The sequence below is a fragment of the Dermacentor variabilis genome, chromosome 1, assembly GCF_050947875.1.
Source record: "Dermacentor variabilis isolate Ectoservices chromosome 1, ASM5094787v1, whole genome shotgun sequence".
Taxonomy (NCBI): Eukaryota; Metazoa; Arthropoda; class Arachnida; order Ixodida; family Ixodidae; genus Dermacentor; species Dermacentor variabilis.
In genome coordinates, this window is record NC_134568.1 from 80,522,720 (window position 1) to 80,550,687 (window position 27,968).

General features: G+C 47.7%; 2 long non-coding RNA genes across 7 annotated transcripts in view; one reads left to right on the top strand and one right to left on the bottom strand.

The window, feature by feature from the left end:
* On the top strand, positions 1-27,903 carry LOC142579886 (uncharacterized). Its single transcript, XR_012827490.1, has 3 exons — positions 1-592; positions 8,307-8,394; positions 27,865-27,903. It is a non-coding gene; the product is annotated as an uncharacterized LOC142579886 (long non-coding RNA).
* LOC142579873 (uncharacterized) overlaps positions 1-27,968 on the bottom strand; it is a 205,075-nt gene that overhangs the window by 105,072 nt on the left and 72,035 nt on the right. The window lies entirely within an intron of this gene.

Sequence of the window (27,968 nt, forward strand, 5' to 3'; positions counted from 1 at the left end):
TTATGGTGGCGCAATTTACGGAGCTTTTCGAGAAACAAATGAAGACGTGAGCAAACGAAGGGAATCCGCTGCCAGAGTAGCGCATTGATGCAGCAGTGAGCGTGGTCGCAGCGTCCTTCGCTGCGCTTGTGGCTCGTTGTCGGACTGCACGCAACTGCAGTGAGTCTGCTCACACGCTGCGCGAGAAGAACAGCAAGAACACGGCAGCACTCAGTGGCTGTACCGACGGGCCGCGGCCAAAGGGCACGCGTGCGTTGGGCTGCCCCTTGTCACTTCCAGGACCCGGCGAACGCGGCGGCGGCGGCCGCCGATGGCTCCGGATTGACGGACAGGCCACACAGCTGTCAGTGGATGTCGCATGGCGCACCGGTCTCTCGACGACGATGGATCTGGCCTCTTTCCTTCTTCTTGCTCGCTGCCTGTTTGAGATGTGTGCGCGCAATTGTTGCGCAGGTGGACGAGAGTTGCTTACCAGACGACGGCGCGACTGTTGCAAAGGCGAGGCCGGGTGTGACGTGGTGGTTGCAACAATGAGAATTCAAAGGCGCTCGGAGTAAGGAAACGTGAGCAATGCGGTTCCGCCATATTTGCCGTAAGGCCAAATTCACAACCTATTGTCTGGTCACGGCCATCGTGATGGAGAGGTTATTTTTAGCGGCTCTCTGAAGCAATATGGATGAGCAAATAGTCGAGAGCAAGATGACTCGGTGGTTTTCGCAAACTGTTTTTTCCCGCTGACATTCTTGCATTGTGTTTTCTTTTTCTTTTTTACACAAGAATTGCGGGAAATCGCCTGGAACGTTCTATCATTGTCATCAGGAAATGGCGTACAAACGATAGTAAAAGAATGATTCAGTAGCTAATTGAAGACCTGATGTAGCATCACGAAAAGAGCAATTCCTTAGTTTTTAATTTACAGCGGTGCTTGACAGCGAAAGCTTCCTGTTGACACACACACACACACACACACACACACACACACACACACACACACACACACACACACACACACACACACACACACACACACAAAAGAGGAACAATTAATGACTGAATGAATGAGGGATAAAATTAATTCTCTTATTTCTCCGACGGCGCCCCCCCACACGCTGTATTGAAATAATTGAGTAAAAAAATTACGAGACATTTTCGGCTCATGCTCAGGCCAAAACCATTCTGTGCAAAACGACAGATCGACGAGCTATAGCTGGTGTGCAGCGACCGGAGCACGCAAGACGACAGTGCGCCGTATCTCAGTCCTCACCATCGTTTTATACGTGCCACCACAGTATTGCTGCATGTCGCATAACGTTCTGTGTATTTCCATGCGTCCTAGATATCCGCACAATGCACCTGCGATAGCTCTCCACGGCAGTAGAAGGTGGGGTCTAGTAGTTTTATTATATTTTTTGGTGACTCGCTGCATCAGCTCTCTCTCTGCCAAGCTTGCACCACTTTGCAATAGCGCAAACTTGAATCACCTCTGCCTTTTCTTTGTTGCTTTGACATTTGCTCGTGACAGTACAATCGCGAAGCATTTATTTTTCTTCATAGACACATTTTTCACTGAAATGTGCATTGCGCTCGAGCATGTCCGTGAGGATTTATGAGGCATTGTTGGCAATTCGCGTATGTGACGTACGAATACCTAAATATTGTCTCCGCAACATTGTGTTCACGCTTATTGTTTGTTGTCCAAGTAAGGCAAAAACGGAAACTACCATGGCAGAGTAGTTTTGAATGCTCACTTCCGAAACCAGGGGCGTATGTTTGAGTGCCTTGAGCACTTGTGGATTTATTTACTTTTTTTATTTTTATTTTTAGCATTCACCTTACGCAATTTTATAGATGAATAGCTCTCCTTTTGCGCTTGCGTCGCTTATTGTGCTAAATAAAATTGCACATGTCAGGACTCGCAGTGGCGAGGCAAAAGGTTGATGGGGCTTTTTCCGTAACGAACGCCTTGTCTTGACAGATTCATGAAATGAATAAAGTGGGCAAGAATATTATTAAAATTAGAGAGTGAACGTGTATGGTAGAAGTAAAACGGGGGGAGGGGGGATATTTTAGAGCGAGCTAAGGCGCACTAAAGCACAGCCTTGGCTTCTCAATCGCTCGCAGCCGTACTTTCATCTGTTCTTTGCTGAACCTGTCTCATAAGCCGTTGTTTTTCTTACGACTGGATACTCACCGCGGTTGCTTAGCGGTTATGGTGGTGTGCTGCTAAGCACGAAGTCGCGGGAGCGATTCCCGGCCACGGCGGCCGCATTCCGATGGGGGCGAAGTGCGAAAACACCCGTGTACTTAGATTCAGGTGCAGATTTAAGAACCCTAGCTAGTCCAAACAATTCCAGAATCTCCGTCGACGGCGTGCCTCATAATGAGATCGTAGTTTTGGCACGTGAAACCCCATAATTTAAGAGAGTAAAATAAACAACGTGCTTCTTTTCCAGTGAAAGTGTCACACGTTTTAGACACGAACTGCAGTTCCCACTAGAAAATAGCGGAAAAGGTTCCATAATATTAATAGAATTAGATGCAAACATGGAGAATCAATAAAACGTGCGCGTGAGTGAAGGAAGAACAATAATCCATGCTAAAGCAGCAAGACTCATCATTTTACTCAGATAGGGTTGACACCCGGTTGTAATAATCTCAGTGGTTCATCTTAGCTAAATTAGGCGTTGATCTGCACGTCACAGCACGCCTACATTCGGCCTAATGGCATGGAAGCGACATATTTTCTACTTAGCGTACTGATATGTGCCGTCGTATATACGACGGTCTGTCCTCACGCATATAGCTCTTATCTCAGAGCTTGACTAGCAGTAACAGGCACCCAATTCGCAGTGCGACAACTTAAGCGCAAGTGCAGACAGGCTGGACTTCATGAATAACAGATTTGTACACAGGCGCGACGCGAAATGAAGCGCGAACAAAAGGCACCGGAATATGCGAGCCAAGGCGATCGCCACGCGGAACTTGTAAACGTTGCGCTCGGGGGAGCACAAATCCAAATCACTCAAGATCGTGATAGCCTGCAGACATTTGCCTGCACGGCACAGGAAGTGTGTCTACGGCGCAGAAAGAAGAATGGTGCCCCATAAATCTTGCCTTGGCTGCCTTGCACGCGGTCTGCAAACATTAATCCCCGCGTTCTGTCAGCGGAGGCAGCACCAGTGGGTCGAAAAATGAGGAAAAGCAACAGAAAGGCACGAGGTGAAGGGAGAGGGGTGGTGCGGACATTTCATTGTTGGCAGTGTTGTTTGGTTGTAGAAAGAGAGTGGGCAATTTATGCACGGCTGACAGACCAAGAGCACGAGAAAGGGTACGGAAGGAGGGGGTATACGATGGCTTTTGTGCGAGGCCTTTCATTTCGTGCGTGAATTGCCACGGCAAGCGTGTACACTTCATATATATGTGTGTGTCGGGCGACGTGCTTTTGTAAGTCACGACACTGCGCCGAGCGCAGCGGTAACTGAGGCAGAGCTAACGGGAGGCCACAAATAATGTGCCCACTTTATGGCCGTCGCGAAGTGCTCGCTGCAGCATAGATGGCGGTTGTAGTTCGGAATAATTAAATGGCCTATGCAAGCGGCTGAGACTAAATGCTTCTCCGAGGAGCGACTTAACATGTCTGATACTTATTCATTTATGCGTTGTCGGGCACATTCACCGTCCACGCTGCGTGTAAGTGTGGGAAAGTGCATGCGAGAACACAAATAAAAGAGAATGCGTGCGTGCGTCTGGATGCGTGTGCGTGAGCTGGGAGGGGGGGGGGGGCACGCTGTAGTGCTTCTGTCGTCGTTGTCCGGGCATGCCCATGTAATCTGTAGATCTACGACGACTAAGAAAATAACCCCGTCATTACGTAAATGTGACGCTGCCTGCCACGTAGAGCAAAAGGCACTGACAAAGTGGCACATTGGCGTTTTAGAAAGCGACACACACATATATATATATATATATATATATATATATATATATATATATATATATATATATATATATATATATAGCCAAATAAAGCTTTATAGGAAGCGAAATAAGCGTCTGAAAGAAAAATTCTTAAAGAAAGCGAAAACGGATTCGAACAGAGGACGCTAACAACTGCGCTCGTCGCGATGGCGTCTGTGCATGTATTTCAGTGGCCACAACAGGTATTTATTTATTTATTTATTTATTTATCATAGCTCTTACCCGTTGTCAGTGTTCAACTTTCCAGTTAAGGTCACTCGGTGCACACGCCCTCGAAAGCAGCGGCCCCTGCCGTAATTATTCTGACGCCAGTGCTCTAGCGATTAAAAAAATAATAATAATGAAGAACACGCGCGCGTGGCTGGCTAGAACGGCAAACATTTCCTGGAAAATCCTCAAGTGAACTCGAATGTATCCGCTTTTGCAAACGTCTTTCTTTGATATGTTGCGCGCAGGTCCGACTGCTAACAGCAGGGGGCGTTTTATGGCCCTAGACTTACTTAATGCTAAGTTTGATACTTCTTGGTATTTTGTATTCGGTTGAAATTGCAAATATGCGGAATGATTAAGAGGCACAATTCAGCTGAAAAGGAAGGGCGACTTGTTTGTTACAAAGGCAGTTGAGCCGCGAAGCAGTGGCGGCTACGAATCGGTGCCCCCACACAGAGGAAGCCATCGCCTCTCCGGCGCCACTGCAGGGGCCGCATATTTGACTCATAGCGTCGGTCAGACACTATGCGGCAACAAACATACGCAAACTCATAATGGTCAGCGATACAGATAACAATGTCCGTCATGAGTAATAAACGCCTTTTCCCAGGGATAAACCTAGCACATACACTTTTGCGGTTGTACGATTTTAACAGCAGGCATGGCAACAAATTAACAGCGTGAGCGAAAAACGGGGACACAGAAAGCAGCAGGAACAGTGCGACCTTCTAACTACTTTATTTTTATCCGGCTCACCGTCATGTAGAGACTCGTTAAAGGATTGCAAAATAGAAGCAATACGCAATGAAAAAATAAAGACACATATAAGAACAATCAATCCAGCAAAACCGACACCGTTGCTTGAGTGATCTGGCTACCGCGTGTAACATTAAAAAATTGTAGCGCCTTAGTTAACGGACAAATTGAGCGTACGATGACTTACGACGTGTCCTGGCACGCCACTTCAGCGGCTTCCGTAATTGCTCTTGTGAGCCATCTTCTATATTCGCATGGTTTACCGGCTCTACTATGACATTGAGGCCGTCACTACAGGTATATATGAGTGCTTCAAATTCCTGAGAACGCACACAGAGGCAGCCGTTAGCGCGTGCTGCGGATAGCCAAAACTAACAAGGTGTTGGATCAGACCATTGAAACTGCAGCGCTGATTACATGCACGGGGGCGTAACTTTGTGAGACAATTTTATAGGTATGATCGCGCGGTAACTCATTTTACAAGTTTAGGGTGCGACGAATTACGTATAGTAGGATGGGGTTCGCTTGCTCCGTGGTACGTATACTTATATAAAAAAAATTATCTTTTGCAAGGCTTAGCTTTAGACCCAAAAACCGAACAAACCTCACCAGTCACTTCACCAGTCAGCGTTCGTGGAAAAAGGCAGTTTTCAAACACGTTCAAGACCTCAGACAACTGCCCATGAAACTATCTGCAATCTGAAATATCTGCAAACTATCTGAAGCACGAGGAAATCGTCAACGCAGAGGAACATTTGCTCGTGTCTGCAGTCTTGCTCGTATTTCTGTAGTCCACGATTAGATTACGCCAACAATGCATGGTGTGTTTGTACGAAAACGTTAAGGAATATTTAAAAATAGCCGGTTTGAAATAAATGGACGGTTCCTTCGGAGACACGTCGTCAGGGGTGGTGACTACGGAGGGACGGGTGACACTTGGTAATTGGTCACTAATTAACTTAAATGTATTAATGAAAATTCGCACATTTAATTTCAGCGGCCTCATCACAAATGGGAAACTGAAGCGAGCTCTTCCTACCAGCCATATTAACTTTTGGACGTGGAAAAAGCGATTGCCCGCGGAACCATGGCATGAGGAATTTCGTCTATCATAGCGCGCGAAAGCGAAGAAGCCGCGCGCCTCGAGACGACGTTCTGCTTACGTCATCACCCAGAAGCTGAAATTAAAGAAAAAGTTAATGCATTTTTGTTAATTATCGATAATTACACGTATCACCCGTCACGCGGTGGTTGCCAGCCCTGACAGCATGTCTCCGAAATAACCGTCCTTTTATTTCAGAATGGCTATATTTAAATATTACTTAAGGTCTTCGTAGAAACACCCGGTATATACTTGAAACAGGAGCAAACATGAACCGATGGGAACGCCTTGTTTTTTCAGCTAAACTGGCTAAACGTCCCGTTTCATGTCCCCCCCCACCCCCCCCCCCCACCCCCGGGTGTCGGCCTTAAGTGCATGTATAATACATCCAAGAACCAATCGACATACCGGCAGTAGTCAGGAATGCTTTTACACCATGTCGGTCAATATGACCTTTTATTGTTGGCAGACATGTTTTCTGAACCACAGATATTTGATGTAAATAAAAAGATACCTGGAAAAGCTAGTCTGAGTTTTCTGGTAGAAATGCAAGTACGTCGCTTCATCGCTTTATTAGATAGGAATAATTCGCTTGCGAAATGCATTTTTTTCCTGAATTTTTTCTGACCTTTTCCCTAAACTTTTCCTAAAATGACCCTCGAAAGGCAATGAACTTTTTTTAAAGTTTATTTGTATACATACTGCAACCCTAAGAGGGTTATCGCAGGAGTGGGGTACTTACAGTATCAAGGATGCCACGCACACACAGCAAGAGAGGGTATACAAATCAAAGGTACAAAGCAAAGCACTAGTATAAGGAATATGTTAAGAAAAAGAATGCTCTCAATTCATACATATATGCATATAAACATAGCAAATAATAGATGGTTTTAGGAATCACGGGAATCAACCAATGATTGTATTTATCGTTGTGACAGAGATGCGCGCCGTGGTGGCGGTGTGCTCGTCGCTGTCGCTAAAGATTTTTCATCATCGCGCATTGACGTCAACACTAACCTAGAACCGCTAATTCATTGTTAATTGTCTCGAAATTAGCTCTAGCATAGCCACGAATTGTTTTGCGTATTTTGCTGGTTTTTGGAACATGCGCATCTGGGTGTCTTTAATAATTGACCATCAAAATATAGTCATTGGCATTTGTTACCGTCCTCCCAAATACACTGATTCTTTTGTCCCGGAACTTCATAACAGTATTAATGATATTTTCTCACGTTTTCCTTTATCTTCCATATATTTATTCGGTGACTTTAACTTTCCTAAGATAATGTGGAACACAGAACCAGCTGCTATGTCGCCATTTTCCTCTCAAGCTCACAATTTTTTAGAACTATGCTCTACGTTTTCATTATCGCAGTTAACCACTCAAGCTACTAGAATCACGCCTGTCTCAGCCAACACCCTTGATCTCATCCTTACAACTAGACCTGACCTTGTTTCTAGTATTTCTTATTTTCCAGGTATAAGCGACCACTCGTTACTTTCCTTTTCTATTGACGCGCATGTTCCAAAAACCAGCAAAATACGCAAAACAATTCGTGGCTATGCTAGAGCTAATTTCGAGACAATCAACAATGAATTAGCTGATTTCAATAACAAATTTCTGACTAACTTTGATGAACGTTCTATTCAACATAACTGGGACATGTTTTCAACAAAAGTAAACAAATTAATTGAAAAATACACCCCTGTTCGTATTATCACGTGTAATCCTCGAACACCATGGTATAATTCTCATATCAAACAACTTTCTAATCGAAAGAAACGTCTGTATCGCTTGGCCAAATTATCATCCTCAAACTCACGCTGGACGGCCTATAAATCTGCATCTGATACTTACATTGCAGCATTAAAGGAAGCTAAAGATAACTTCATGTCGAATACCTTACCCCAACTTCTGAATTCTAATGTTCGAAAGTTTTGGCGTATGATTAACCCCTGTCTTGATAACTCCATTGACTTGGTAGACACAGCTGGCAACCCCGTCCCACCTAACCAATGTGCTACTATTCTTAATGACACCTTCTCAAGAAATTTCTCCGTAGTTACAAATACTAATCTTCCAGACATTTTTCATTACAGTTACCCATTCATGCCTCCCATTATTGTTGACACGGCTGGAATTACTAAACTCATCAATAACTTAGAGCACCATTCCTCCCCTGGTTATGATTCTATTGATTGCAAATTTCTCAAAAATACTTGTGTCTACAGTTCAATCATACTAACAAAAATATTTCAGCAATCACTTGACACATCAACCCTTCCAACCCAATACAAAATTGGGAAGGTGATTCCAATCTTCAAATCGGGCAATAAAAGTTCACCAGGTAATTATCGACCCATTTCCATTACTAGCACATACTGCAAACTCTTAGAACATGTTATATACTCGAACCTTGTCGCCTTTCTTGAATCTAACTCCTTTTTCTCACCAGCTCAACATGGCTTCCGGAAATCATTTTCGTGTGAAACGCAGCTGATATCATTTACTCATAAACTGCGCCGCATTCTTAATCGTTCTTCGTTAGCTGACTGTATTTACTTAGATTTTTCTAAAGCATTCGACAAGGTCTCCCACATACTTCTTTTTCATAAATTTAGTCAACTTAATATTGATAGTAGTCTTTATTTGTGGATCAAAGATTTCCTTTCAGATCGTTCCCAATTTGTTGTAGCCAACGAACTTTCCTCTAACCATTGTCCTGTTCAATCTGGCGTCCCACAAGGATCCGTATTAGGCCCCCTTTTTTTTCTCATTTTCATTAACGACCTTCCCTCTTTAGTTTCTTCTAATATTCATCTTTTCGCTGACGACTGCGTTATTTTCCGTGAAGTCGTTACTGATAACGATGCTAACATTCTCCAGTCAGATTTAAATTCTATATCTAACTGGTGCAATATTTGGCTAATGGAATTAAATATTAATAAGTGTAAAGTGATGCCTATCTCTCGCGCATCCAGTAGTCCTGTTCCATATTACCTAAACAACTCTCCTTTAGCCGCGGTTTCCTCCTATAAGTATTTAGGCGTTCATATCACTTCTAATCTAAGTTGGTATCTGCACATTGAGAAGATAGTTAACAACGCTAACCGCATGTTAGGTTACTTACGCCGTAACTTTTCTGCAGCCCATTCGTCTTTAAAGCTCTTATTATATAAAACACTCATTCGATCTAAATTAGAATACGCCACTCCAGTCTGGGATCCAAGCATTAACAATTTCGTTGCGTCACTAGAAATGGTGCAGAATCGCTCTGCTCGCTTCATCTGTTCCTGTTATAACCGCACTGCTAGTATAACTTGTATGAAATCTGATATATCTCTTCCATCTCTAGCATCCCGCCGAAAAAATTCTCGCTTGAACTTTTTCCATCGGCTTTACTATCACCCTACCCTCCGTGACGAATTCATTCTTCAGCCACATTATATATCTAACCGTGTTGACCATCGCTTTAAGGTTGGTATCGAGTGTTGCGTTTCGCCTGCGACACGTGGTTTTGCCGGCGCGACTGCGGCGGGGCGGCAGACATTTTGGCCCGATCGTCGTCGCCGCAACACTCATCGCCAGGTGTTTCCAGGCGCGACTGCGGCGATGCGACCGCCTAGGGATCATCCTCGCATTCCAGTCATTGTGCCCGAAACAGGCGATGCCAAAGCAGGGATCTCATTCCAGTCATTGGGCCCGAAACAGGCGATGCCAAAGCAGGGATCTCGTTCCAGTCATTGTGCCCGAAACAGGCGATGCCAAAGCAGGGACCATCTTCTCATTACAGTCATTGTGTCCGACCGGCAGCGCCACGACAGGGTGCTACGAGATCGTGCTCGACATGGTGCTACGGCATCGCTACGACAGTGTGCGTCACCATTAGCCCATTGTACATTCACGTGCTCGTCTTTTGAGGGGTTCCTTCTTGCCCTCAACTGCGAGAGTATAAAAACAGCTGCCCCCGGACGACAAATCGAGGGCTCCGATTTCTTCTGTTGAGTGAAGTGCTCTCCCGTCTCTCTACTTCGGTCAAACCTGACCGCCAACTCTTTGCGATGTTAAAATAAACAAGTTGTTTCGTTGTTACCAGTCGACTCATGCTTTGCCGGGACCTTCGGATGCTTCCAGTTGTACCCCAGGCCGCCAGGCCAACGCTACCCTTGGGGCTTGCGACCCAGGTACAACCACGGGCGTCAGCGCCGAGTTCCCAACAGATCGTACCAGCAGTCCGATCCAAACATCTGGTTGGCAGCGGTGAGATCGCCTCCGACTTCAAACAACTGTCTGCCAGCGGTGAGATCGCGACAACGGAGGCCAGCAGCGAAGAGATGCAGTTGACGGTATGCTGAGCAGCTCAACGACGATCCGGGAGCAGTGCAACGAGCCCTGTGTGACGACTGGTTGCCTGCAGCGGAACGACTGCGCGGAATTCCTGCCTGCGAGGTTTGGTGAGTGCGGGACTTTCTTCTTCTGAGCTTTGCCAGGTTTTTGGTAGTGTCAGAAACAGAGCTGGTAATTGTGGTTGTCGTTGCTGCCGGGTTAGTTTGCGGCAAGACAATAGTAAGCAGTAGAGAAAGCAGCATTCAGAGCAGCCATGGATTTGAAGTCGTTGCGCAAACCGAAATTGTTGGAGCTTGCAAGAGAGTTGGGTCTGGATGTCTCAGACAAACTAAGAAAACCTGAACTGCTAAAGGCTATTCTTGAGTTAGAGGCTGAGGATGACGAGCTGTCGGAATGCCTTGAGACTATTGAGGAGAGGTCAAAAAGACAGGAGCGCGAACTTAAAGAACAGAAAGAAAAAGAAGAGCGTGAACGTAAAGAACAGAAAGAGCGAGAGCAACAAGAGAAAAAAGAAGAGCGCGAACACGCTTTGGAAATGAAGCGTCTCGAGGTAGAGATGGAACGCGCTCGTAATGGAAGTCAGGCACACGGTGCAGGAGAACGAGTATTGTTCAAAATGACTGACCTGATGCGGCCGTTTAAGCTTGGAGAGGACATTGGTTTGTTCCTGGTTAACTTTGAGCGAACGTGCGAGAAGCAGGGGTTCTCTCGGGAAACGTGGCCACAGCGCTTGCTCACTTTGTTACCCGGCGAGGCGGCCGACGTAGTCGCTCGCTTGGATAGAGAGGAGGCAGAGGATTTCGACAAAGTAAAATCGAGTCTGCTAAAAAAGTACCGGCTGTCTGCGGAAGCGTTCCGTCGGAAGTTTCGGGAAAATGAGAAAGGCAAAAGTGAGTCATATACAGAGTTTGCGTATAGGCTTATGTCGAACATGCAGGAGTGGCTCAAAGAAGAGAAAGCGTTTGGTGACCACGATAAAGTTCTGCAGTGTTTCGGGCTAGAACAGTTTTATAGTCGGTTACCGGAGAACGTGCGATACTGGGTCTTGGATAGGCCAGACGTGAGTACGGTGGCTAGAGCCGCTGAGCTAGCCGAGGAGTTTGTGACGCGTCGAGCTCGCGGAGCTAAGGACGGTCAAAAGGGTGAATTTGGCTCGAAGTTTGAGAGGCCGAAGTTCACGCCCATGAGATTAAAAGGGGACACGCGTAGTGCGGATGCGAGCGAAAGCAGTCCGACCAAACGTAAAGAGACGGCGGCAGCCAAACGCAGAAAGCGGTTCGAAATGAGGCGAGCGCGCTTGTGTTATACGTGCCAGAAGCCGGGTCACTTTTCGGCGCAGTGTCCGGAAACAACACCAAAAGTTGTGTTTTTTTCAATAGGCAGCACTGACGAGAACATGAAGCTTCTCGAGCCTTACATGCGAGACCTCCTCGTGAACGGGAAAGAGTGCCGAGTGCTTCGCGATTCCGAAGCTACGATGGATGTAGTTCACCCATCTTACGTAGAACCCCATATGTTCACGGGCGAGTGCGCGTGGATCAAGCAAGCCGTGGAAGCTCATAGCGTGTGTCTGCCAGTAGCAAAAGTGCTTATTGAGGGACCTTTCGGAGCGCTTGAGACGGAGGCGGCAGTGTCATCTATGCTGCCCCCCCAGTACCCGTACCTATTTTCAAACAGGTCCGATCACCTCCTGCGCGAGAAGGGGCTTTTGTTTGGTGAAGCTAGTGTTCAGGCCTTAACCAGGTCGAAGGTTCGGGAGCTCGCTGCAAAGGCGGTAGTTGCGGGGCCGACGTTATCAAACAACGAAAAAGGGTCAGAGGCGCAGCAAGCTGATATTCAGAGCACGCCCGAACTGAATAAACTTGAGTCTGTAACGTTAAAGGCGCCAGATACTGGAGAGGAAACGCCCGACGCGGGAAAGTTAGAAGAGCTATCTACTGATTTGCTTATCGCGCCTACGTCAGACGGACTTGATAGGTTGCTAAAAGTCAGCCGGTCGGCTTTGATAGCCGAGCAAAAAAAGGATGGCAGCCTGGAAAACATTCGCTACAATGTCAAGGAAGGTATCGCCAGGAAAACTGCGCGTTTTGTGGAAAGGGGTGGAGTCCTGTACCGGAAGTATCTAGACCGCAGAGGAGTGGAGTTCGATCAGCTGGTCGTGCCTCAATGCTATCGTCAGGATCTGTTGCGCTTGTCACACGGGGGTTCGTGGTCCGGACACCTAGGAGTTAAGAAAACTAAGGACCGTCTCTTGCAAGAGTACTATTGGCCAGGGTGTTTTCGGGACGCAGACCATTTCGTGAGGACATGTGACACTTGTCAGCGGGTGGGCAAACCAGGGGACAAATCGAGGGCGCCGTTGAAATTGGTACCTATCATTACGGAGCCTTTTAGACGGCTCGTTATTGATACAGTGGGACCTCTGCCGGTAACAGCCACGGGGTACAGACACATTTTGACTGTGATCTGCCCAGCGACAAAGTTCCCTGAAGCAGTGCCGCTTAAAGAACTCAGCTCAGTTGAGATAGTTAATGCACTACTGTCCATATTTGCGCGAGTTGGTTTCCCTGCGGAAATCCAATCAGATCAGGGCACAGTGTTTACTAGCGCTTTGACGACAACTTTTCTCGAAAGGTGTGGGGTAAAGCTGTTACACAGCTCAGTGTACCACCCACAGTCGAATTCCGTTGAGAAGCTCCACTCCGTCATGAAGCGCGTGTTGAGAGCGTTGTGTTTTGAACATCGAACTGACTGGGAGCTGTGTCTGCCTGGGGTGATGTTTGCTTTAAGGACCGCGCCGCATGCAGCTACGGGGTTTTCGCCAGCTGAACTGGTGTACGGTCGCTCGCTTCGATCTCCGCTTCGCATGCTTCGAGAATCATGGGAAGGTAGGGGCGACGACCCAGTCGTGGTGGAGTACGTACTTAAGCTCCTCGAACGCTTAAGAAGGGCACAGGAGTTGTCAGGTGAAGCAATGACAAAGGCCCAGCAGCGGGCCAAGGTTTATTATGATCGGACAGCCAGGGCCCGTCGTTTTGAGGTTGGCGATGAGGTCATGATATTGCGCACATCGCTAAACAACAAACTAGACGTGCAGTGGGAGGGCCCAGCGCGAATTGTTCAGAAACTGTCGGACGTTAACTACGTGGTAAGTCTGCCAGGAAAGCGGAAAGCACAGCAAGTTTACCACTGTAATCTGCTCAAACCTTATAGACAAAGGGAAGCAGTGGTGTGCATGATGGTAAACGTTCCTGAAGAGCTTCCGGTCGAGCTTCCGGGACTAGGCTCAGTGACGAACAGGGAAGACACCGGTCAAGTCATTAGTGACCTTATCAGTAAAGCACCGCTGTCGCCCGAGCAGAAAACCGAACTACACCAGCTATTACAAGAGTTTCAAGGTCTGTTCTCTGAGAGTGCCCTAACAAGCCAGCCTGTGCTACGATCGCCAGACTATACAAAAGGGTTCATTGTTCAGTGCGATGCTAGTGAGCGAGGCATGGGCGTTGTACTGTGCCAACGGGAAAATGGAGAAGTAGAACACCCCGTCCTGTATGCTAGTCGTAAGCTGACCAGTCGTGAGCAGGCGTATAGCGCCACCGAGAAAGAGTGTGCGTGTCTCGTGTGGGCCGTTCAGAAATTGTCATGCTATCTAGCCGGCTCGAGGTTTATCATTGAGACGGATCACTGCCCTCTCCAATGGCTGCAGACCATCTCTCCCAAAAATGGCCGCCTCCTGCGCTGGAGCCTCGCTTTACAACAATATTCCTTTGAGGTGCGTTACAAAAAGGGGAGTCTCAACGGTAACGCCGATGGCTTAAGTCGAAGCCCCTAACGTAGGAATCAGCCTCAAAATTGTTTGTTACTGATGTTTTTCTTCCTGAGGCAGGATTTTTTTTAACATATTGCTTTTGTTTAGTGTTTCAAAGTGATGATATGCTTTCTAGTGCAATTTTTCAATTTGTGGACGCGTTCTGAGTGATGCTAGACTACTGTAAGGAACTAGGCAGTGGTATAAAAAGGGGAAAGAGCCTGGCAGGGCTTAGTGAGGGTTGTGCCGTGCTTGCTGACTGAGCGGTTGAGTTTCAGCGTAGTTCTAACGCTTGCCGGGAACGAGAACAAAAATGTGAACTCTCCCGAAGTCACTTTGCAGTGTCCCGTGCGAACCTGAACGAGAGAACGAGGCCTTCTCTGTGCGCTGCGCTCAAGAAACGTCGAGGGACGCCCGACTTCGGTTATGAGCATCATCGAGCGACATCCCTCCGGACAGCGGATGCAGTCCCCTGTCCATCGGGATCTCCTTCCCCCGGCGGGGCGGTCTGTTGCGTTTCGCCTGCGACACGTGATTTTGCCGGCGCGACTACGGCGGGGCGGCAGACATTTTGGCCCGATCGTCGTCGCCGCAACACTCATCGCCAGGTGTTTCCAGGCGCGACTGCGGCGATGCGACCGCCTAGGGATCATCCTCGCATTCCAGTCATTGTGCCCGAAACAGGCGATGCCAAAGCAGGGATCTCATTCCAGTCATTGGGCCCGAAACAGGCGATGCCAAAGCAGGGATCTCGTTCCAGTCATTGTGCCCGAAACAGGCGATGCCAAAGCAGGGACCATCTTCTCATTACAGTCATTGTGTCCGACCGGCAGCGCCACGACAGGGTGCTACGAGATCGTGCTCGACATGGTGCTACGGCATCGCTACGACAGTGTGCGTCACCATTAGCCCATTGTACATTCACGTGCTCGTCTTTTGAGGGGTTCCTTCTTGCCCTCAACTGCGAGAGTATAAAAACAGCTGCCCCCGGACGACAAATCGAGGGCTCCGATTTCTTCTGTTGAGTGAAGTGCTCTCCCGTCTCTCTACTTCGGTCAAACCTGACCGCCAACTCTTTGCGATGTTAAAATAAACAAGTTGTTTCGTTGTTACCAGTCGACTCATGCTTTGCCGGGACCTTCGGATGCTTCCAGTTGTACCCCAGGCCGCCAGGCCAACGCTACCCTTGGGGCTTGCGACCCAGGTACAACCACGGGCGTCAGCGCCGAGTTCCCAACAGATCGCACCAGCAGTCCGATCCAAACACGAGCCATGTCCCCCCCCCCCTACTAAAACCTTTCTTTACTCTTTTTTACCTCGAACTTCACAAGATTAGAATCACCTTACTTCCGACATTGTTTCCATTAATGATAATACCCGATTTAAATATGCCTTAGCTAACATTGTATAATTAGGATTTACCATACCTTACCATGCTTTGTCATATTTTGTTTATTATGTTCATTATTACTTTGTTATTATTGCGTTACTATGCACTGTGTTTATTCTCTACCCACTCCTCTCTGTAATCCTTCGGCCCTGAGGGTAAATAAATAAATAAAGAATAAATAAATAAATAAATAAATAAATTGCCTTAACAAAATTATAAAATGTCAATTTTCGTATGTTAGGGGAAAGTTGGTTCCACAATTCAATGGATCGGGGGAAAAAACTATATTTCAATTTGCCAGTGCGGGCGTACAAGGGTGTTATATTTAGAGGGTGAAAATTCCGTCTGTTAGACGTTTTAGCAAACTTAATTTATTCCAAGAATGAGCAACGTTCAGAGTTAACAGCGTTGTAAAACAGTTTAAGACTTTCTACATTATGCCGCTCTACCAGCGAAGAGAGGTCCAAGGAGGGAAAGAAGTCATTGTTGTAACACCGTCATATTAATCTGATAGCTTTTTTTTTTTGAACGGATTACAGTTTCTTAACGTCGGATTTCAGGTATGGATTCCAAATGGCACACGCGTAATCCAAAATGGGCCGACATGGGACTAGCCATCGGCTGGGTAGGGACCTGCAGGCCCCCGCTTAGCTCCTCAGGACCCCAATAAAGTCGTTTACTACTACTACTACTACTACTACTACTACTACTACTACTACTACTACTACTACTACTACTACTACTACTACTACTACTACTACTACTAGAGTTTTATAAGTGAGCAATTTTGTTTCTTTAGGGGCTGGGCGCAGAGAACGCTTTAAGTAACCTAGACGTGATAGAGCTTTAGAACAGGTTGCTTCAATATGTTTGGACCAGGATAAATCGTATGTGAATAGAATGAAAAGGTACTTATAGTGAGAAACGTTTTCTAGAGGAATATCAATGAAACAATAAGGAAGACGCAATTTATGTAGTACGTGTCGGGGAGGACATGTAGAGACAGTTTTGCGAAAATTGATGTTCATCTGCCACTCGTTACTCCACGTACAAAAGTTGGAAAATGCTTTATTCAGAATGGCGTGATGTTCATGATTGGTAATTGTGTGATAGATAACGCATTCATCGGCGTAAAGACGCATCTTAGTTGGTAGCACATCCTTAGGTAGGTCATTTATATACAGAGGGAAGAGAAGTGGGCCTAAAACTGAACCCTGCGGAACACCAGCGGTAACGGCGACCGTAGGTGATTTTGTAGAATCGAAACAAACGTATAGCGATCTGAGAGAAAACTAGAGATGGGTCTTCCCACAAAAGAACATTTGCAAGCAAGAACCCGTGCTGAGTTAGGCTTTACGCTAGGTGTTACGCGCGAAGGAGACCGTTTATCACCCTTATTGATGAAGGGGACCGTTTAATTTAGGTCGCGAAGGTGGGCGCGAGAGTGGCCAGCCGGTTGATCAACTCAGCGTCGCCCTCTTCCTCTTTTCCCGCACGGGACCGCAAGCAGGTTCACCGATCTTCGTTTTCCTCGCGCGTAACAATATTGCTTATTTTTAACGTGCTGCACAGCTCTATTGCTCTTTCCTTAACATTTGACAAAGACACGTAGTTTTATGCATCAAAGGCTGACAATATGCCATCTGATGCCTTATGCTGTCATTTTGTTATGTCGTTAGTTATATCGCTGATAATTTGTTACGTTGAGCCACCGACTATATAATAAGCAGTCGTGCGATGCTGTACCGACTCAAATTTTTGTATCTTATCCTGCATAATAAGGTTCAAGTGGATTCTAACACCTACATTAGCACATCCAGAGAAACCCGTCATAATCATCGCCTTACACTCCAAGAATATTCTTGCGCTAACAATACATTTAGTTTTTCGTTCTTCCCGCGAGCTGTTCACGACCGGAATGCTTTAACTCAGACGGTAGTCGCACAGCCCACTGTTGGCAAATTTGTTGAACTTGCTGGCCAAACAGTACTGCCAGGAACGAGTAACTGATGTTATTGTTATTGTGTTTATCATTGTTTTAATTACCAGGTGTTTGTGGAAATCTGTGATGTGAAATTGTATATGATGTTATCAGTTGTATATCTCATATGCTCGTCCTTCTTTTCTTTTTTTTTTCTTTTTGCAGAACACCATATCATACGTAGTTGAATACTTATTACGGAACCACAATAATCATTGCTTTTAATTTTGGTCCATAATCCTTAACACTTTCTAGGTGCCCTTTTGTATACTTATGCAAATGCCTGTACCACAATGTCTTCAGACCCTTCTAACCCCTTCCTGTAAAAATCCCTGATGGGATTGACAGTATCACGAAATAAATTAATAAATGAAACAGCCCAAACCAACACTTCACTTCACAATGCGCGTCCTAACTTCCTTTTTGTATACTGCCTTTGGACCGGCATTTTGGACAAAGCACCTGTTTTTGCCTGTGGCTCACCCTTCATACACATATACAAAAGAAAAAAAAAACACACGCCAGCACACTGTCTTGAGATGGCACTTTTCGGGGCCCTGCAGCTCTGGGCGAGGCGTGAGCAACCCCTCTGCACGCGTATCGGGTACCACGGTACACTACACCCTCAAAAAGCCCATCCGTAGTCCTGATAACAGCGCCCCGATGTCAACACTCGCCTGTCAGCACATGAGCGCCGCGCCAGGGCAACACACCAGGGCCACTGCGAGCGAATGGCTTCGCCGAAAACGCCTAGACAGACCAACGAAGGCCTAAAGCGTTCGCGAGAGGGGGCAGGAAGTGACTGGCCCATTCCGCTACCGTCACGCTTGCGGCAGAAGCAGCAGCAGCAGTAGCCACAGCAGCCGACGGGGCGGGAGACCATGGCGTACGTTTTGGTGCCTCCGCGCGGCCAGCATCTGCAGATTCCCGGGAACCGACCGTCGGTCCTGTCTGCCAGAAAAGCCGCGCACGTCAGCGCGGCGCTTGCAAATAAATGGGCTGCGGCGGGATCATCAGCACCAGTTGCGGCGACGGCGAGGACACAGAGCTGCAGCTCTGTGTGGCACGGGGCTCCAGAGATAGTTATCGCGGCGAGCCCTCGCCAGCCTGCCGCCGCGGACTGCGAGAGGGTGCGCCTTTCTTGATGGTGGCAGCCTCGCGGCGGTGAAACCGAAACCGCCTTCGTGCTTGCAGAGGCAGCAGTAGCGTCAGCGTCGGAGGCCAGACGTCGCGTCCTGCGCTCAGACCACGCGCGTGTGGCACTTGACGCTTGCGTGCCCGCCGGCAGCCTGCGCCGAGCGGCGCAGCACAGGGGGTGGCCTTCTGTGCCATTTGCAGACCAGGAATCTGGGGACCTTGGACACTGCGCATGTGCGACTCGGGCGCGTAGAGCTTTCCAACTTTACTGAGGAGAAAAACAGCGTCCATCTCCGGAGCTCGAGAGCCTCATCGTCGGCAGAGAGGGGACGAGATACTTTGGGATTCGTGAGAAATAAAGGCCTCAGGGATTTCTCGCGCTGAACTTCTAAAGGTTCCGTGGCGAGCTTGATCAATAAACCCTCCTTTTTGTCTTCAATTCAGGGTGGAAAACTGCAGGTGCGTCTGGTGGGCCTCCCTGCGTTCCCTTTCCTCGTTCTGTCTCCTAACCAAGCTCGTGGAAATCTATTGCAACTATATGCTATTGGCCATTTAATGCTGAACACGCTGGTCCTCGTAAAATCACTGACGCTAAGCAGCATTGTGCTTGTCAATACCCGAAAGCGGGAACGCTGAGCACCGATTGCTTCCATTTTGCAGAGTGATATAGTTTAGACGTCTTCCTTCAGCAAGTAAGTTATAGTTTATCTCGAATGCCTCACCGGAAACTGTGTGACAATGTGTGGCAGCCGCGTATGGACGACCGCACGCCAAGTTTCATCCTAGACGCCAGCGCTCGTTTCTCCCCTGGCGGAACGACTTCATCTCCAACGGGTGCAGGTTTCCGCCGCCGCCTCCCTTAGCGGTCGCGCCCGCGCTCAGTTCGCGCTGCGCGCGAGACGTCTCTTGTTTGCGACAGCGCCTCTTCGGATGACCGGAAATTATTATTGTGTTGTTAACTGTCACAACAACAATGTAAACCCGAAAGGGTTGATGCCACCAGTGAAATTCTGCCGATTCACAAGAAAATGGTACGAAAAGAGCAGACGACAGAAATCGATTACTGCGGTGCGCCGAGCGAAGTAAACAACTGGCAAACGAAGCGAGCTAGTTCATTGATCACTCCTGAGCGTATGACGGTATTTATATGTAACCCACATGAACTGGATAATTACTCAGTACATAATTCTTTTATTCATATAGAAACTTTAAGTTGTTCGACGAGCGCTTGTCCTGTCTTCTTTCTCGTGTTTCGTTTGCGTGTGCGCTGCCCAAGAATGGAAACCACTTCTGTTGTATGCGCTAGCAGTGGTCGAAGTTTACGCGTGCCGAGAAATTGAATATGTGCACGATGCATTGAACATGATCGGAGTTCATTCCCGATTCACCACTGCACCGATCGATCGAGTTACTGGACGGTACACGCCCGCGTCTTGGTCGCGCAGGCATTGCTGAAGCAGGAATGATTACTAATACTTTCAACTTCCGTTTCTTGAGCACTTTTAAAAAATGGCCAAGCTGTCTACATCGCTGCCTCTATTCCACATTGTAGGGGACGTACTAGTTAAAGTTGGGTGCGCATGCCGTACTTGTGCTATGCAGCGATATATTTTGTTAATTTCCGCACAGTGTCGATGGAAGTCCGTTGTCGCCCTCAGAGACAACACGGATTTGTAGCAAACATATTGTGAGAAACTGAAAAGAATGACTTTAGCTCGTATGTGCCGCATGGTATGTGCGGACGATTTTTCCGGCGGCACATACGATGTCGTTTCCAATTACCTGCTCAGCGTCACTTACATGGTTCAGCAGACGCTGCCCTTTCGCCGCATTGCAGCCATAAAAATAATCTTCAAGCGTACCGATCTTCTTAAAGGCAAATAGAAGCGTGTACAGTCTGTTTCACACTTAGGGGAAAACTCGGGAGGTATTGCATCGCGATGCGGCAAGCAATGGAGTCGTGCAGCGGCAGCAGCTCGAGCAGGCGCAGACGCTCAAGGGGCGGAGTCGTGATATTTCTTTCTTTCGTGTTCTTCGCTATTGCATTGATCATCGATAATACTGTCTTATGAAGAAAGTCGCAGAAGCGTTGCGAAGTTGTGCTGCCTCGAGCGTTATACTCAACCAGTGAAGCGTGCGCTCCACGATCAATGTGAGTAAGAAAGAGAGAGGAATTGCAGCGGCAACTGCCAAGGCGCCCACTTGTGGCGCATTTATTCATATGCTATGCATTGCATGCAGGTCCGCCCTTGCATTGTATTCCGGACGTGCGAGCGTAAGGCAACGCCCGTGGTTAACCACGCAAATCACTCTGATTCCGTTCCGCGAAATGCATAATGGCCTCAGAATTAACCAGTCTGGTCGCAATGTATATCGCGCTCCACCAAACCGTGAGAGGTCGGTTTCTCGATTGTCAGCCAAGCTTCCTGGTTTCGCAAGCGGGTAAAAAGATAGCGTCTATGAGAACGCATCCTGATTAACACCTGGAAGTGCGCGTCTCTCTATAGTATACGTATGTGCAGAGAATAATGCACCGCAGGGCAGGTTTTCCCGACTGGTTTCATAGAACACTCTCTCTGATGGATTCGACAAATAAGATGTCCGAAATCTGCGGTCTCGAAGCCATCTGCCGGTCTACACATACAAACATTGCACTGCAACGCGGGGCACACCCAACGGGCGGCGTAACGGAACCGGTTCCCATCCGGTGCGCGGCCGAAATGGACGGTGCACGTGAGAAGTGTAGTAGCGCCGGGGAAAACAAGGAGTACCACGAGCAGCAAAACGGAGCGTGTATATACACGCACTCTATCCATGCGAGGCAGATAAATGTGTTTATATTCACAGCACGCGTGTCAGTCCATCAAGCGCAGAGATTACGATGCTCGCCCACGGTACGTGTCGACTGCGTATACGCGTTGGGACCACCGGGCAAGCACGCCGAGGAGACGCTGCGCCGAGAGTAACGTAGAGCTGGATCCCGACGTAATTGATGATGATGGACCCCGCGCAACGACTGGCGGCAAAGAAAGTGCAACCGAGAAAGAACGGTCTGGCATTTGACAAAAGTAAAGGGAAAAGAGAAAGAAAAGTGCTTCACGACGAAGATGAAACGAGCTGCAAGCGCTGCTCCGGCTGCGCCTGTTCTGGCCGGCCGGCACGCCGAGTGCGGCGGTTGCGACCGTGTATTTTAAGCTCTTCCGTCCCAAATTCTGGGCAGCTCCGCGGTAGGTACGAAGACGAGAAAATTAATTACGCCGCAAAGGCGGAACCATTCTCCACGCGGCTGGGTGGGCGAGCAAGAACAAGACGCAGCGCCACGTTGCATAAATCGAAGACACGTGGCCCCAAAAAGAAATCGCGCTCGGAGTGGGCACGCGAAAATTGAAAGGGTGTAGTTGTCGCTAGATTGCGAATACTTGTGCACTGCTAGGAATGTCAGGCTCGCGCAAAGTTAAAATATAAGTGCTATAAGGTAAAACACTAGTGCGTGCGTGCGGGCAGGTAACCCGAATACGGTGACCCAGTACAGAAAGCACACGAGCGGCAACAGCGTGCTCGTGCCGAGGTCAGAGACAGCGCTCATCTCTCATTGCCATTTAACGGAGCTTTTCCTTACTATATATCGCGTTTGCAGGGATTTCATCTCAACGCGCACTAAGCTATAACGTAAAGCTTCTATGCATCGCAGACCACCCGTAAGCATTTTAAAGCGTGTGGATCAGTCCAGGACACCGTGTCCGTGCTAGATCGTAGCTAAGCGTAGTCCTGCTTGCCGCGTCCACCACTTCTGAGACTCTCCTTGAGTCGCGATGCCGCTGAAACTGCGGTGCACATATCCGGCAGTAATGCCATCATCCCCGACTCCCGGCACCCCGTGCTCGGCAGCGGAACGCCACAGCCACTGAAGGCGAACGTTTACCAAGTGGGTGGAGTGTGCCGACGGAGGGGGTGCAGGGCTTCTCTAAAGTATGTTCTCGAGTTGCGTCATCGAAACATGAGTTGCTTAGCGCAGTACTCGACTCGCATCGCCTATGAGCCTGTCGATTTTGACTGGAAACATCTGCTGAAGGCTAGGAAATGGGCCGATCGCGTTCTTTCGCTGTCACAGTTTGGTTCAGGCACGGCGCGACGGGACATAAAAAAAAAAAATAGGCCAGCAGGTGTGCCCTACAAGAGCCAGCGTCTTGGAATCATCAAGTAGAAAATCATCTATGCACTACACCACTGCCGCTGACCTTTTTTCTTACCTCATTGCCTAGTTGACATGTTTTGCAGAGTTACATACAGGAGACAAATAAATGACGAAAGCTATATTGCTAGGACAATTGGGCTCTTATAGTTTCTTCATAGTTATTATTCTTCATTTATTATTATTATAGTTATTCTTGTTGATGTTGTTTTTGGGGTCCGTGAACGCATGTGCGCAGGCCAAAAAAGAAGGGACAGGTCGATTCTGGCATCTGATACCAGGGGCAGTGTGTCTGCCTTCTCTTTCAAAAAGAGGAAGTCCAAGGAAAAAAACAATATTATTCATCTAATTTAAGAAAATTATGCGCTCGTTATCAAGGCTTTCTTTTCCAGTAGTTTTCACAACGTGCGCCAGATAACAGGAAAATGCGGCACTGACCCCTGCAGCGCACCCTGCGCCCGACACGGGCGCGCACGTAGCCCGAAGGAAGGTATGGGCGACCTGCATCACGGGAAAATGACGCTGAGTCTAAGCGAATCACAATAATTTTGAGACGAGTAAGTACAATTTCTTGTTAATTCAAGTAAATATTGGTTGGTCGGTTATGTTTTTAGGCAGTAATCCTGAAGCCGCTTACTTCAAACGACGCTTTGAGTTCTTTCGAACTGTTTGTATTATCAGGGCAGAATACGGTGCCTATAACATCTGACAGTAGAACAGTCGTGATTTTATCATACAATGTGAACGGGCAAAACGTTGCTCTGCTTGATATTCAGGCTGTCATACTCATTCTGCAGTGTATTATGACGAGATTACGAGATGGAGTAGCCAACTCCGCAGTGCATGATCGGCATTGTATTGTCTTCCATTTCGCAAGTTATCTATCACCCGTACCTGATTTCCTTTAAGATTTACAAAACAATGCGAAAATTATTTTGCGTGCATACTAGCCTATATAACAGCTAATAATTTTGTGTTGTACCTTATGTTATTCGATTCAGACAAAAAGCTACTGTCCCTAAAAGTTTCAAGTATCACCTCTACTGTACTCGGATTTTATCCAAAGTTCTTAATTTGCCCACTCTACAATTGCGTATGCCATCATAAATAAGAGCAGAGAATCATCGTATACCGTCTGTGCACTTCGATACGTGCACTAGCTGCAGTGCGCCTTGTTTGTGTCTGGGGCCCTAAAACGTAAAGCTGGGCCGCAGAACGTAAAACTATTCCAATATGTCTTTATTCCAATCTCCTGACTTCAAATTTGCGTAACCGCCGATGCAAGCATCGGGCGGTCACCCGCAGGATTGTCTGAACAGACCAATCAAACGCTCTCCTCATTCATAGGAGGCCACTTTTGTTTGCTTTAAAAACGAATAACATTGCCTACACTGAGCGGCTTGTCTTATCTAATTGGCTGACAAGGGGCGAAGAGCACGCTCAAGTGGACAGGGATTCGACGGGGCCGATCCACTGCACTGAAAATCGATAACCGGATGAAGAGGGTGGTGCCGGCGTCTGCGATTGGTCCACTTTCCCTTACTTAGCTTGCGGTGGCTGGTGGAAAATCTTGGCGGCACATTGTTCGTGCTTGTCTCTCTTTCTTTCTATCTCCCCCTTCCACTCTGTTTCTCTTTTTATCCCCCTTAACCCTTCCCCCTGGCAGGGTAGCCAACCGGAACTACCTCTGGTTAACCTCCCTGCTTTCCCTGCATTATTTTCTATCTCTCTCTCTGTGGCGGCACGCAACGGAAGCTTAAGAAGGACACTAAAACGGATCCTCAGCAAAGAAGAGTTGGCAGAGCGAGGTCGTAAACGTGCCGAAAGTGCTCGAAAACGCTACACGACCACGCAAGAAGCTTTATTATACGCAAATAAATCGATGCTCTCCGGCAGGTGCGAGTAGCCAGTGCCTGAGCGATCGGCGGCAGCCATCTTTTATTCATTTCGCAATGCGGCAGCCTGCCGCTATTCTAAAGAAAACTCAGTTGTGTTCGGCATAATAATGCATCTTTAACGCATTCACGTCACTTTGACGGGGTGAGTTTTTGCAGTTTTGTGACGTCGCATTACACGCAGGTGAAGTGGGTGCAGCCCGAAAACTTTTGACCAATAGCCAAGGGCTGATGGCGAAAAGGCGTCGAATAAGAAATAACTATTTTTCTTTCGTTGGGTCAAGTCATGCATAATCGCAGTATACGCATCATATCAGATGGGGAGCTATTGCGGTTTTCGTGACGTCGCGTGACAGACAGGTGAAGTGGGGGTGGCCCAAAAAAGTTTTTGACCAATCACGGAGGGCTTATTGCAGAATTGGAATAGAAAAATTTGGAATAGTTTTACGTTATAGCGCCCCTATAACAATGTCTTTTTTTCCAATCTCCTGACGTTACATTTACGTACCACCGATGCAAACCTGGGGCGCCAACCCGCAGCGTTGTTTGAAAGCCCATTCCAAAGCGCTCCTTGTTTATAGGAGGACACTATTTGCTTTCAAAGCGAATAGCATAACCTACATTGTGTACTTTTTGTTATCTAATTGGCTGACACGAGGTGAGGAGCACACTGAAGTGGAGATGGTTTAGGTGGGGCCGAGCCAGCACAGTGAAATCAGATAACCGGATGAGAATTGTTGTGGCGGCGTCTTCGATTGTTCCACTTCCCCTTACTTAGCATGCGGTGTCTGGTCGAAAATCGCGGCGGCGCGCAACGGAAGGTTAAAAATGCCGCTGGAACGGATCCTTAGCAAAGAAGAGTTGGTATAGCGATACCGCATATGTGCCGAAAGGGCTCGATAACGTTACACTGCCACGTAAAATGTTCATTATACATAAATAAATCCATGGTCCCCGACAGCTCCGACTTGCAAGTGCCAGAGTGATCGGTGGGCAGCCATCATCTATTTCTTTCGGAACCGGTTACTGCCCGGCTATTCAGAAAGAAAAAAAAACAGTTTTGTTCGGCATATTAATGCATCTTTAAGCGTGCACGTCAGTTTGACCCCATGAGTTCTTGCGTTTTTATGACGTCTCGTGAAAGACAGGCGAAGTGAGCGCAGCTCGAAAACGCTTGACCAATAGCAGAGAACTAACGGCGCAAAAGGCGTCGACTCATAAATATTTATTTTTCTTTCGTTTGGCCTAATCATGTATAATCAGTGTGCACATATGATATCAAATGGGGCGTTTTCGCGGTTTTTGTGACGTCGCGTGACAGACCAGTGAAGTGGGGGTGGTACGAATTTGTTTTACCGATCGTGGAGGGCTGATTGCAGAACTGGGGCCTTATAACGTAAAACTATTCCAATATGTTTTTATTCCAATCTCCTGACGTCAAATTTGCGTAACCACCGACGCAAGCATCGGGCGGTCACCCGCAGGGTTGTCTCAACAGACCAATCAAACGCTCTCCTCGTTCATAGGAGGTCACTTTTGCTTGCTTGAAAAACGAATAACAGTGCCTACACTGAGCGGCTTGTATTATCTCGTTGGCTTACAAGAGGCGAGGAGCACACTGAAGTGGAGAGGGATTCGTGGGGCCGAGCCACTGCACTGAAAATCGATAACCGGATGAAGAGGGTGGTGCCGGCGTATTCGACTGGTCGGCTTTCACTTAGCTTGCGGTGGCTGGTCGAAAATCGCGGCGGCATGCAACGGAAGCTTAAGAATCACGCTCAAAGGGATCCGCAGCCAAGAATAGTTGACATAACGAGATCGTAAACGTGCCGAAAGTGCTCGAAAACGTTACACGGACCGGCAAAAAGTTTTATTATACGCAAATAAACCCACGCTCATCAGCAGGTGCGCGTAGCCAGTGCCGGAGCTATCGGCGACAGCCATCTTTTATTCCCTTTGGAACGGGGAAGCTTGCGGCTATTCCGAAGAAAACTCAGTTTTGTTCGGTATATTAATGCATCTTTAACGCGTACACGTCACATTGACGCGGTGAGTGTTTGCGGTTTTGTGACGGCACGTGACAGGCAGGTGAAGTGGGTGTAGCCCGAAAACTTTTGATCAATAGCCGAAGGCTAACGGCGAAAAGGCGCCGAATCAGAAATCACTATTTTTCTTTTGTTCGGTCAAATCATGCATAATCAGTGTGTACCCGTCATATCAGATGGAGAGCTATCCCGGTTTTCGTGACGTCGCGTGACACAGCTGAACTAAGGGTGGTCCAAAAAAAGTTTTTGACTAATCGCGAAGGGCTGATTGCAGAATCGGAATAAAAAAGTTTGGAATAGTTTTACGTTTATGCGCCCCTCGAATAGAAAAGTTTGGAATAGCTTTACGTTATAGAGCGTCTGAATAGCCAACTTAGTAAATAGTTACTCTCTTGCGGAAGAGTGCGCTCGTACACATGGGGTGTACGTTCTTCGTGACGCAACAAAAAGACGCTCTAATGTGGCGCATACCTTCCAATTTACCTACGATTAATAAACGACAACAACAAACACAAAGAGACGAAGACTACAGAACACATGTTCCACAGCACTCGATCGAAGGCGATCTGGAATGGGCTGGCTGCCTTTTTTCCTTGACGGTCGATCCACCTCGAGGCTCGTGAGGCATATGACTATGCCCTGGACATGTTTCTTTCCGCTTATGTTTGGCTGCAAAAGACCGCTAGTCCAAACGTCTGCGTGGTGGTACGACGCTGAGGAGATACAAAAGGGGAGGTTAAAAAAACAAAAAGGTAATAAAACGGCCTGCGGAGCTATAGAGGCAAGTGTGCTAGCTCTCGAAAAAGCCCGGGGGCAACGGAGAAACGAGCGAGAACAGAGTTGTGCCGTGCGGTGAAACCCCAAGGCAGCGTTTTGCGCCGATTACACCAACGACAGCGTGGTCTTCCTTTCGTTTCCACACGTTCTCCCCTGCCTTCCTCGAAAGCCCCCCCCCCCCTCCCTTTGATCTTGCTCGAACCATAACCTCATGTAATCCTTTTCTTCGTCTTTCCTTTTCGTAGGTGCCTCTGACTCGGAGGCTCAGCGCCTCTTAGCGGAGGCCTCTATGCCACACAAAACCACGGCCGAGCCGTGGGCTGCGAAACAGTAAAGCATCGTAGATACG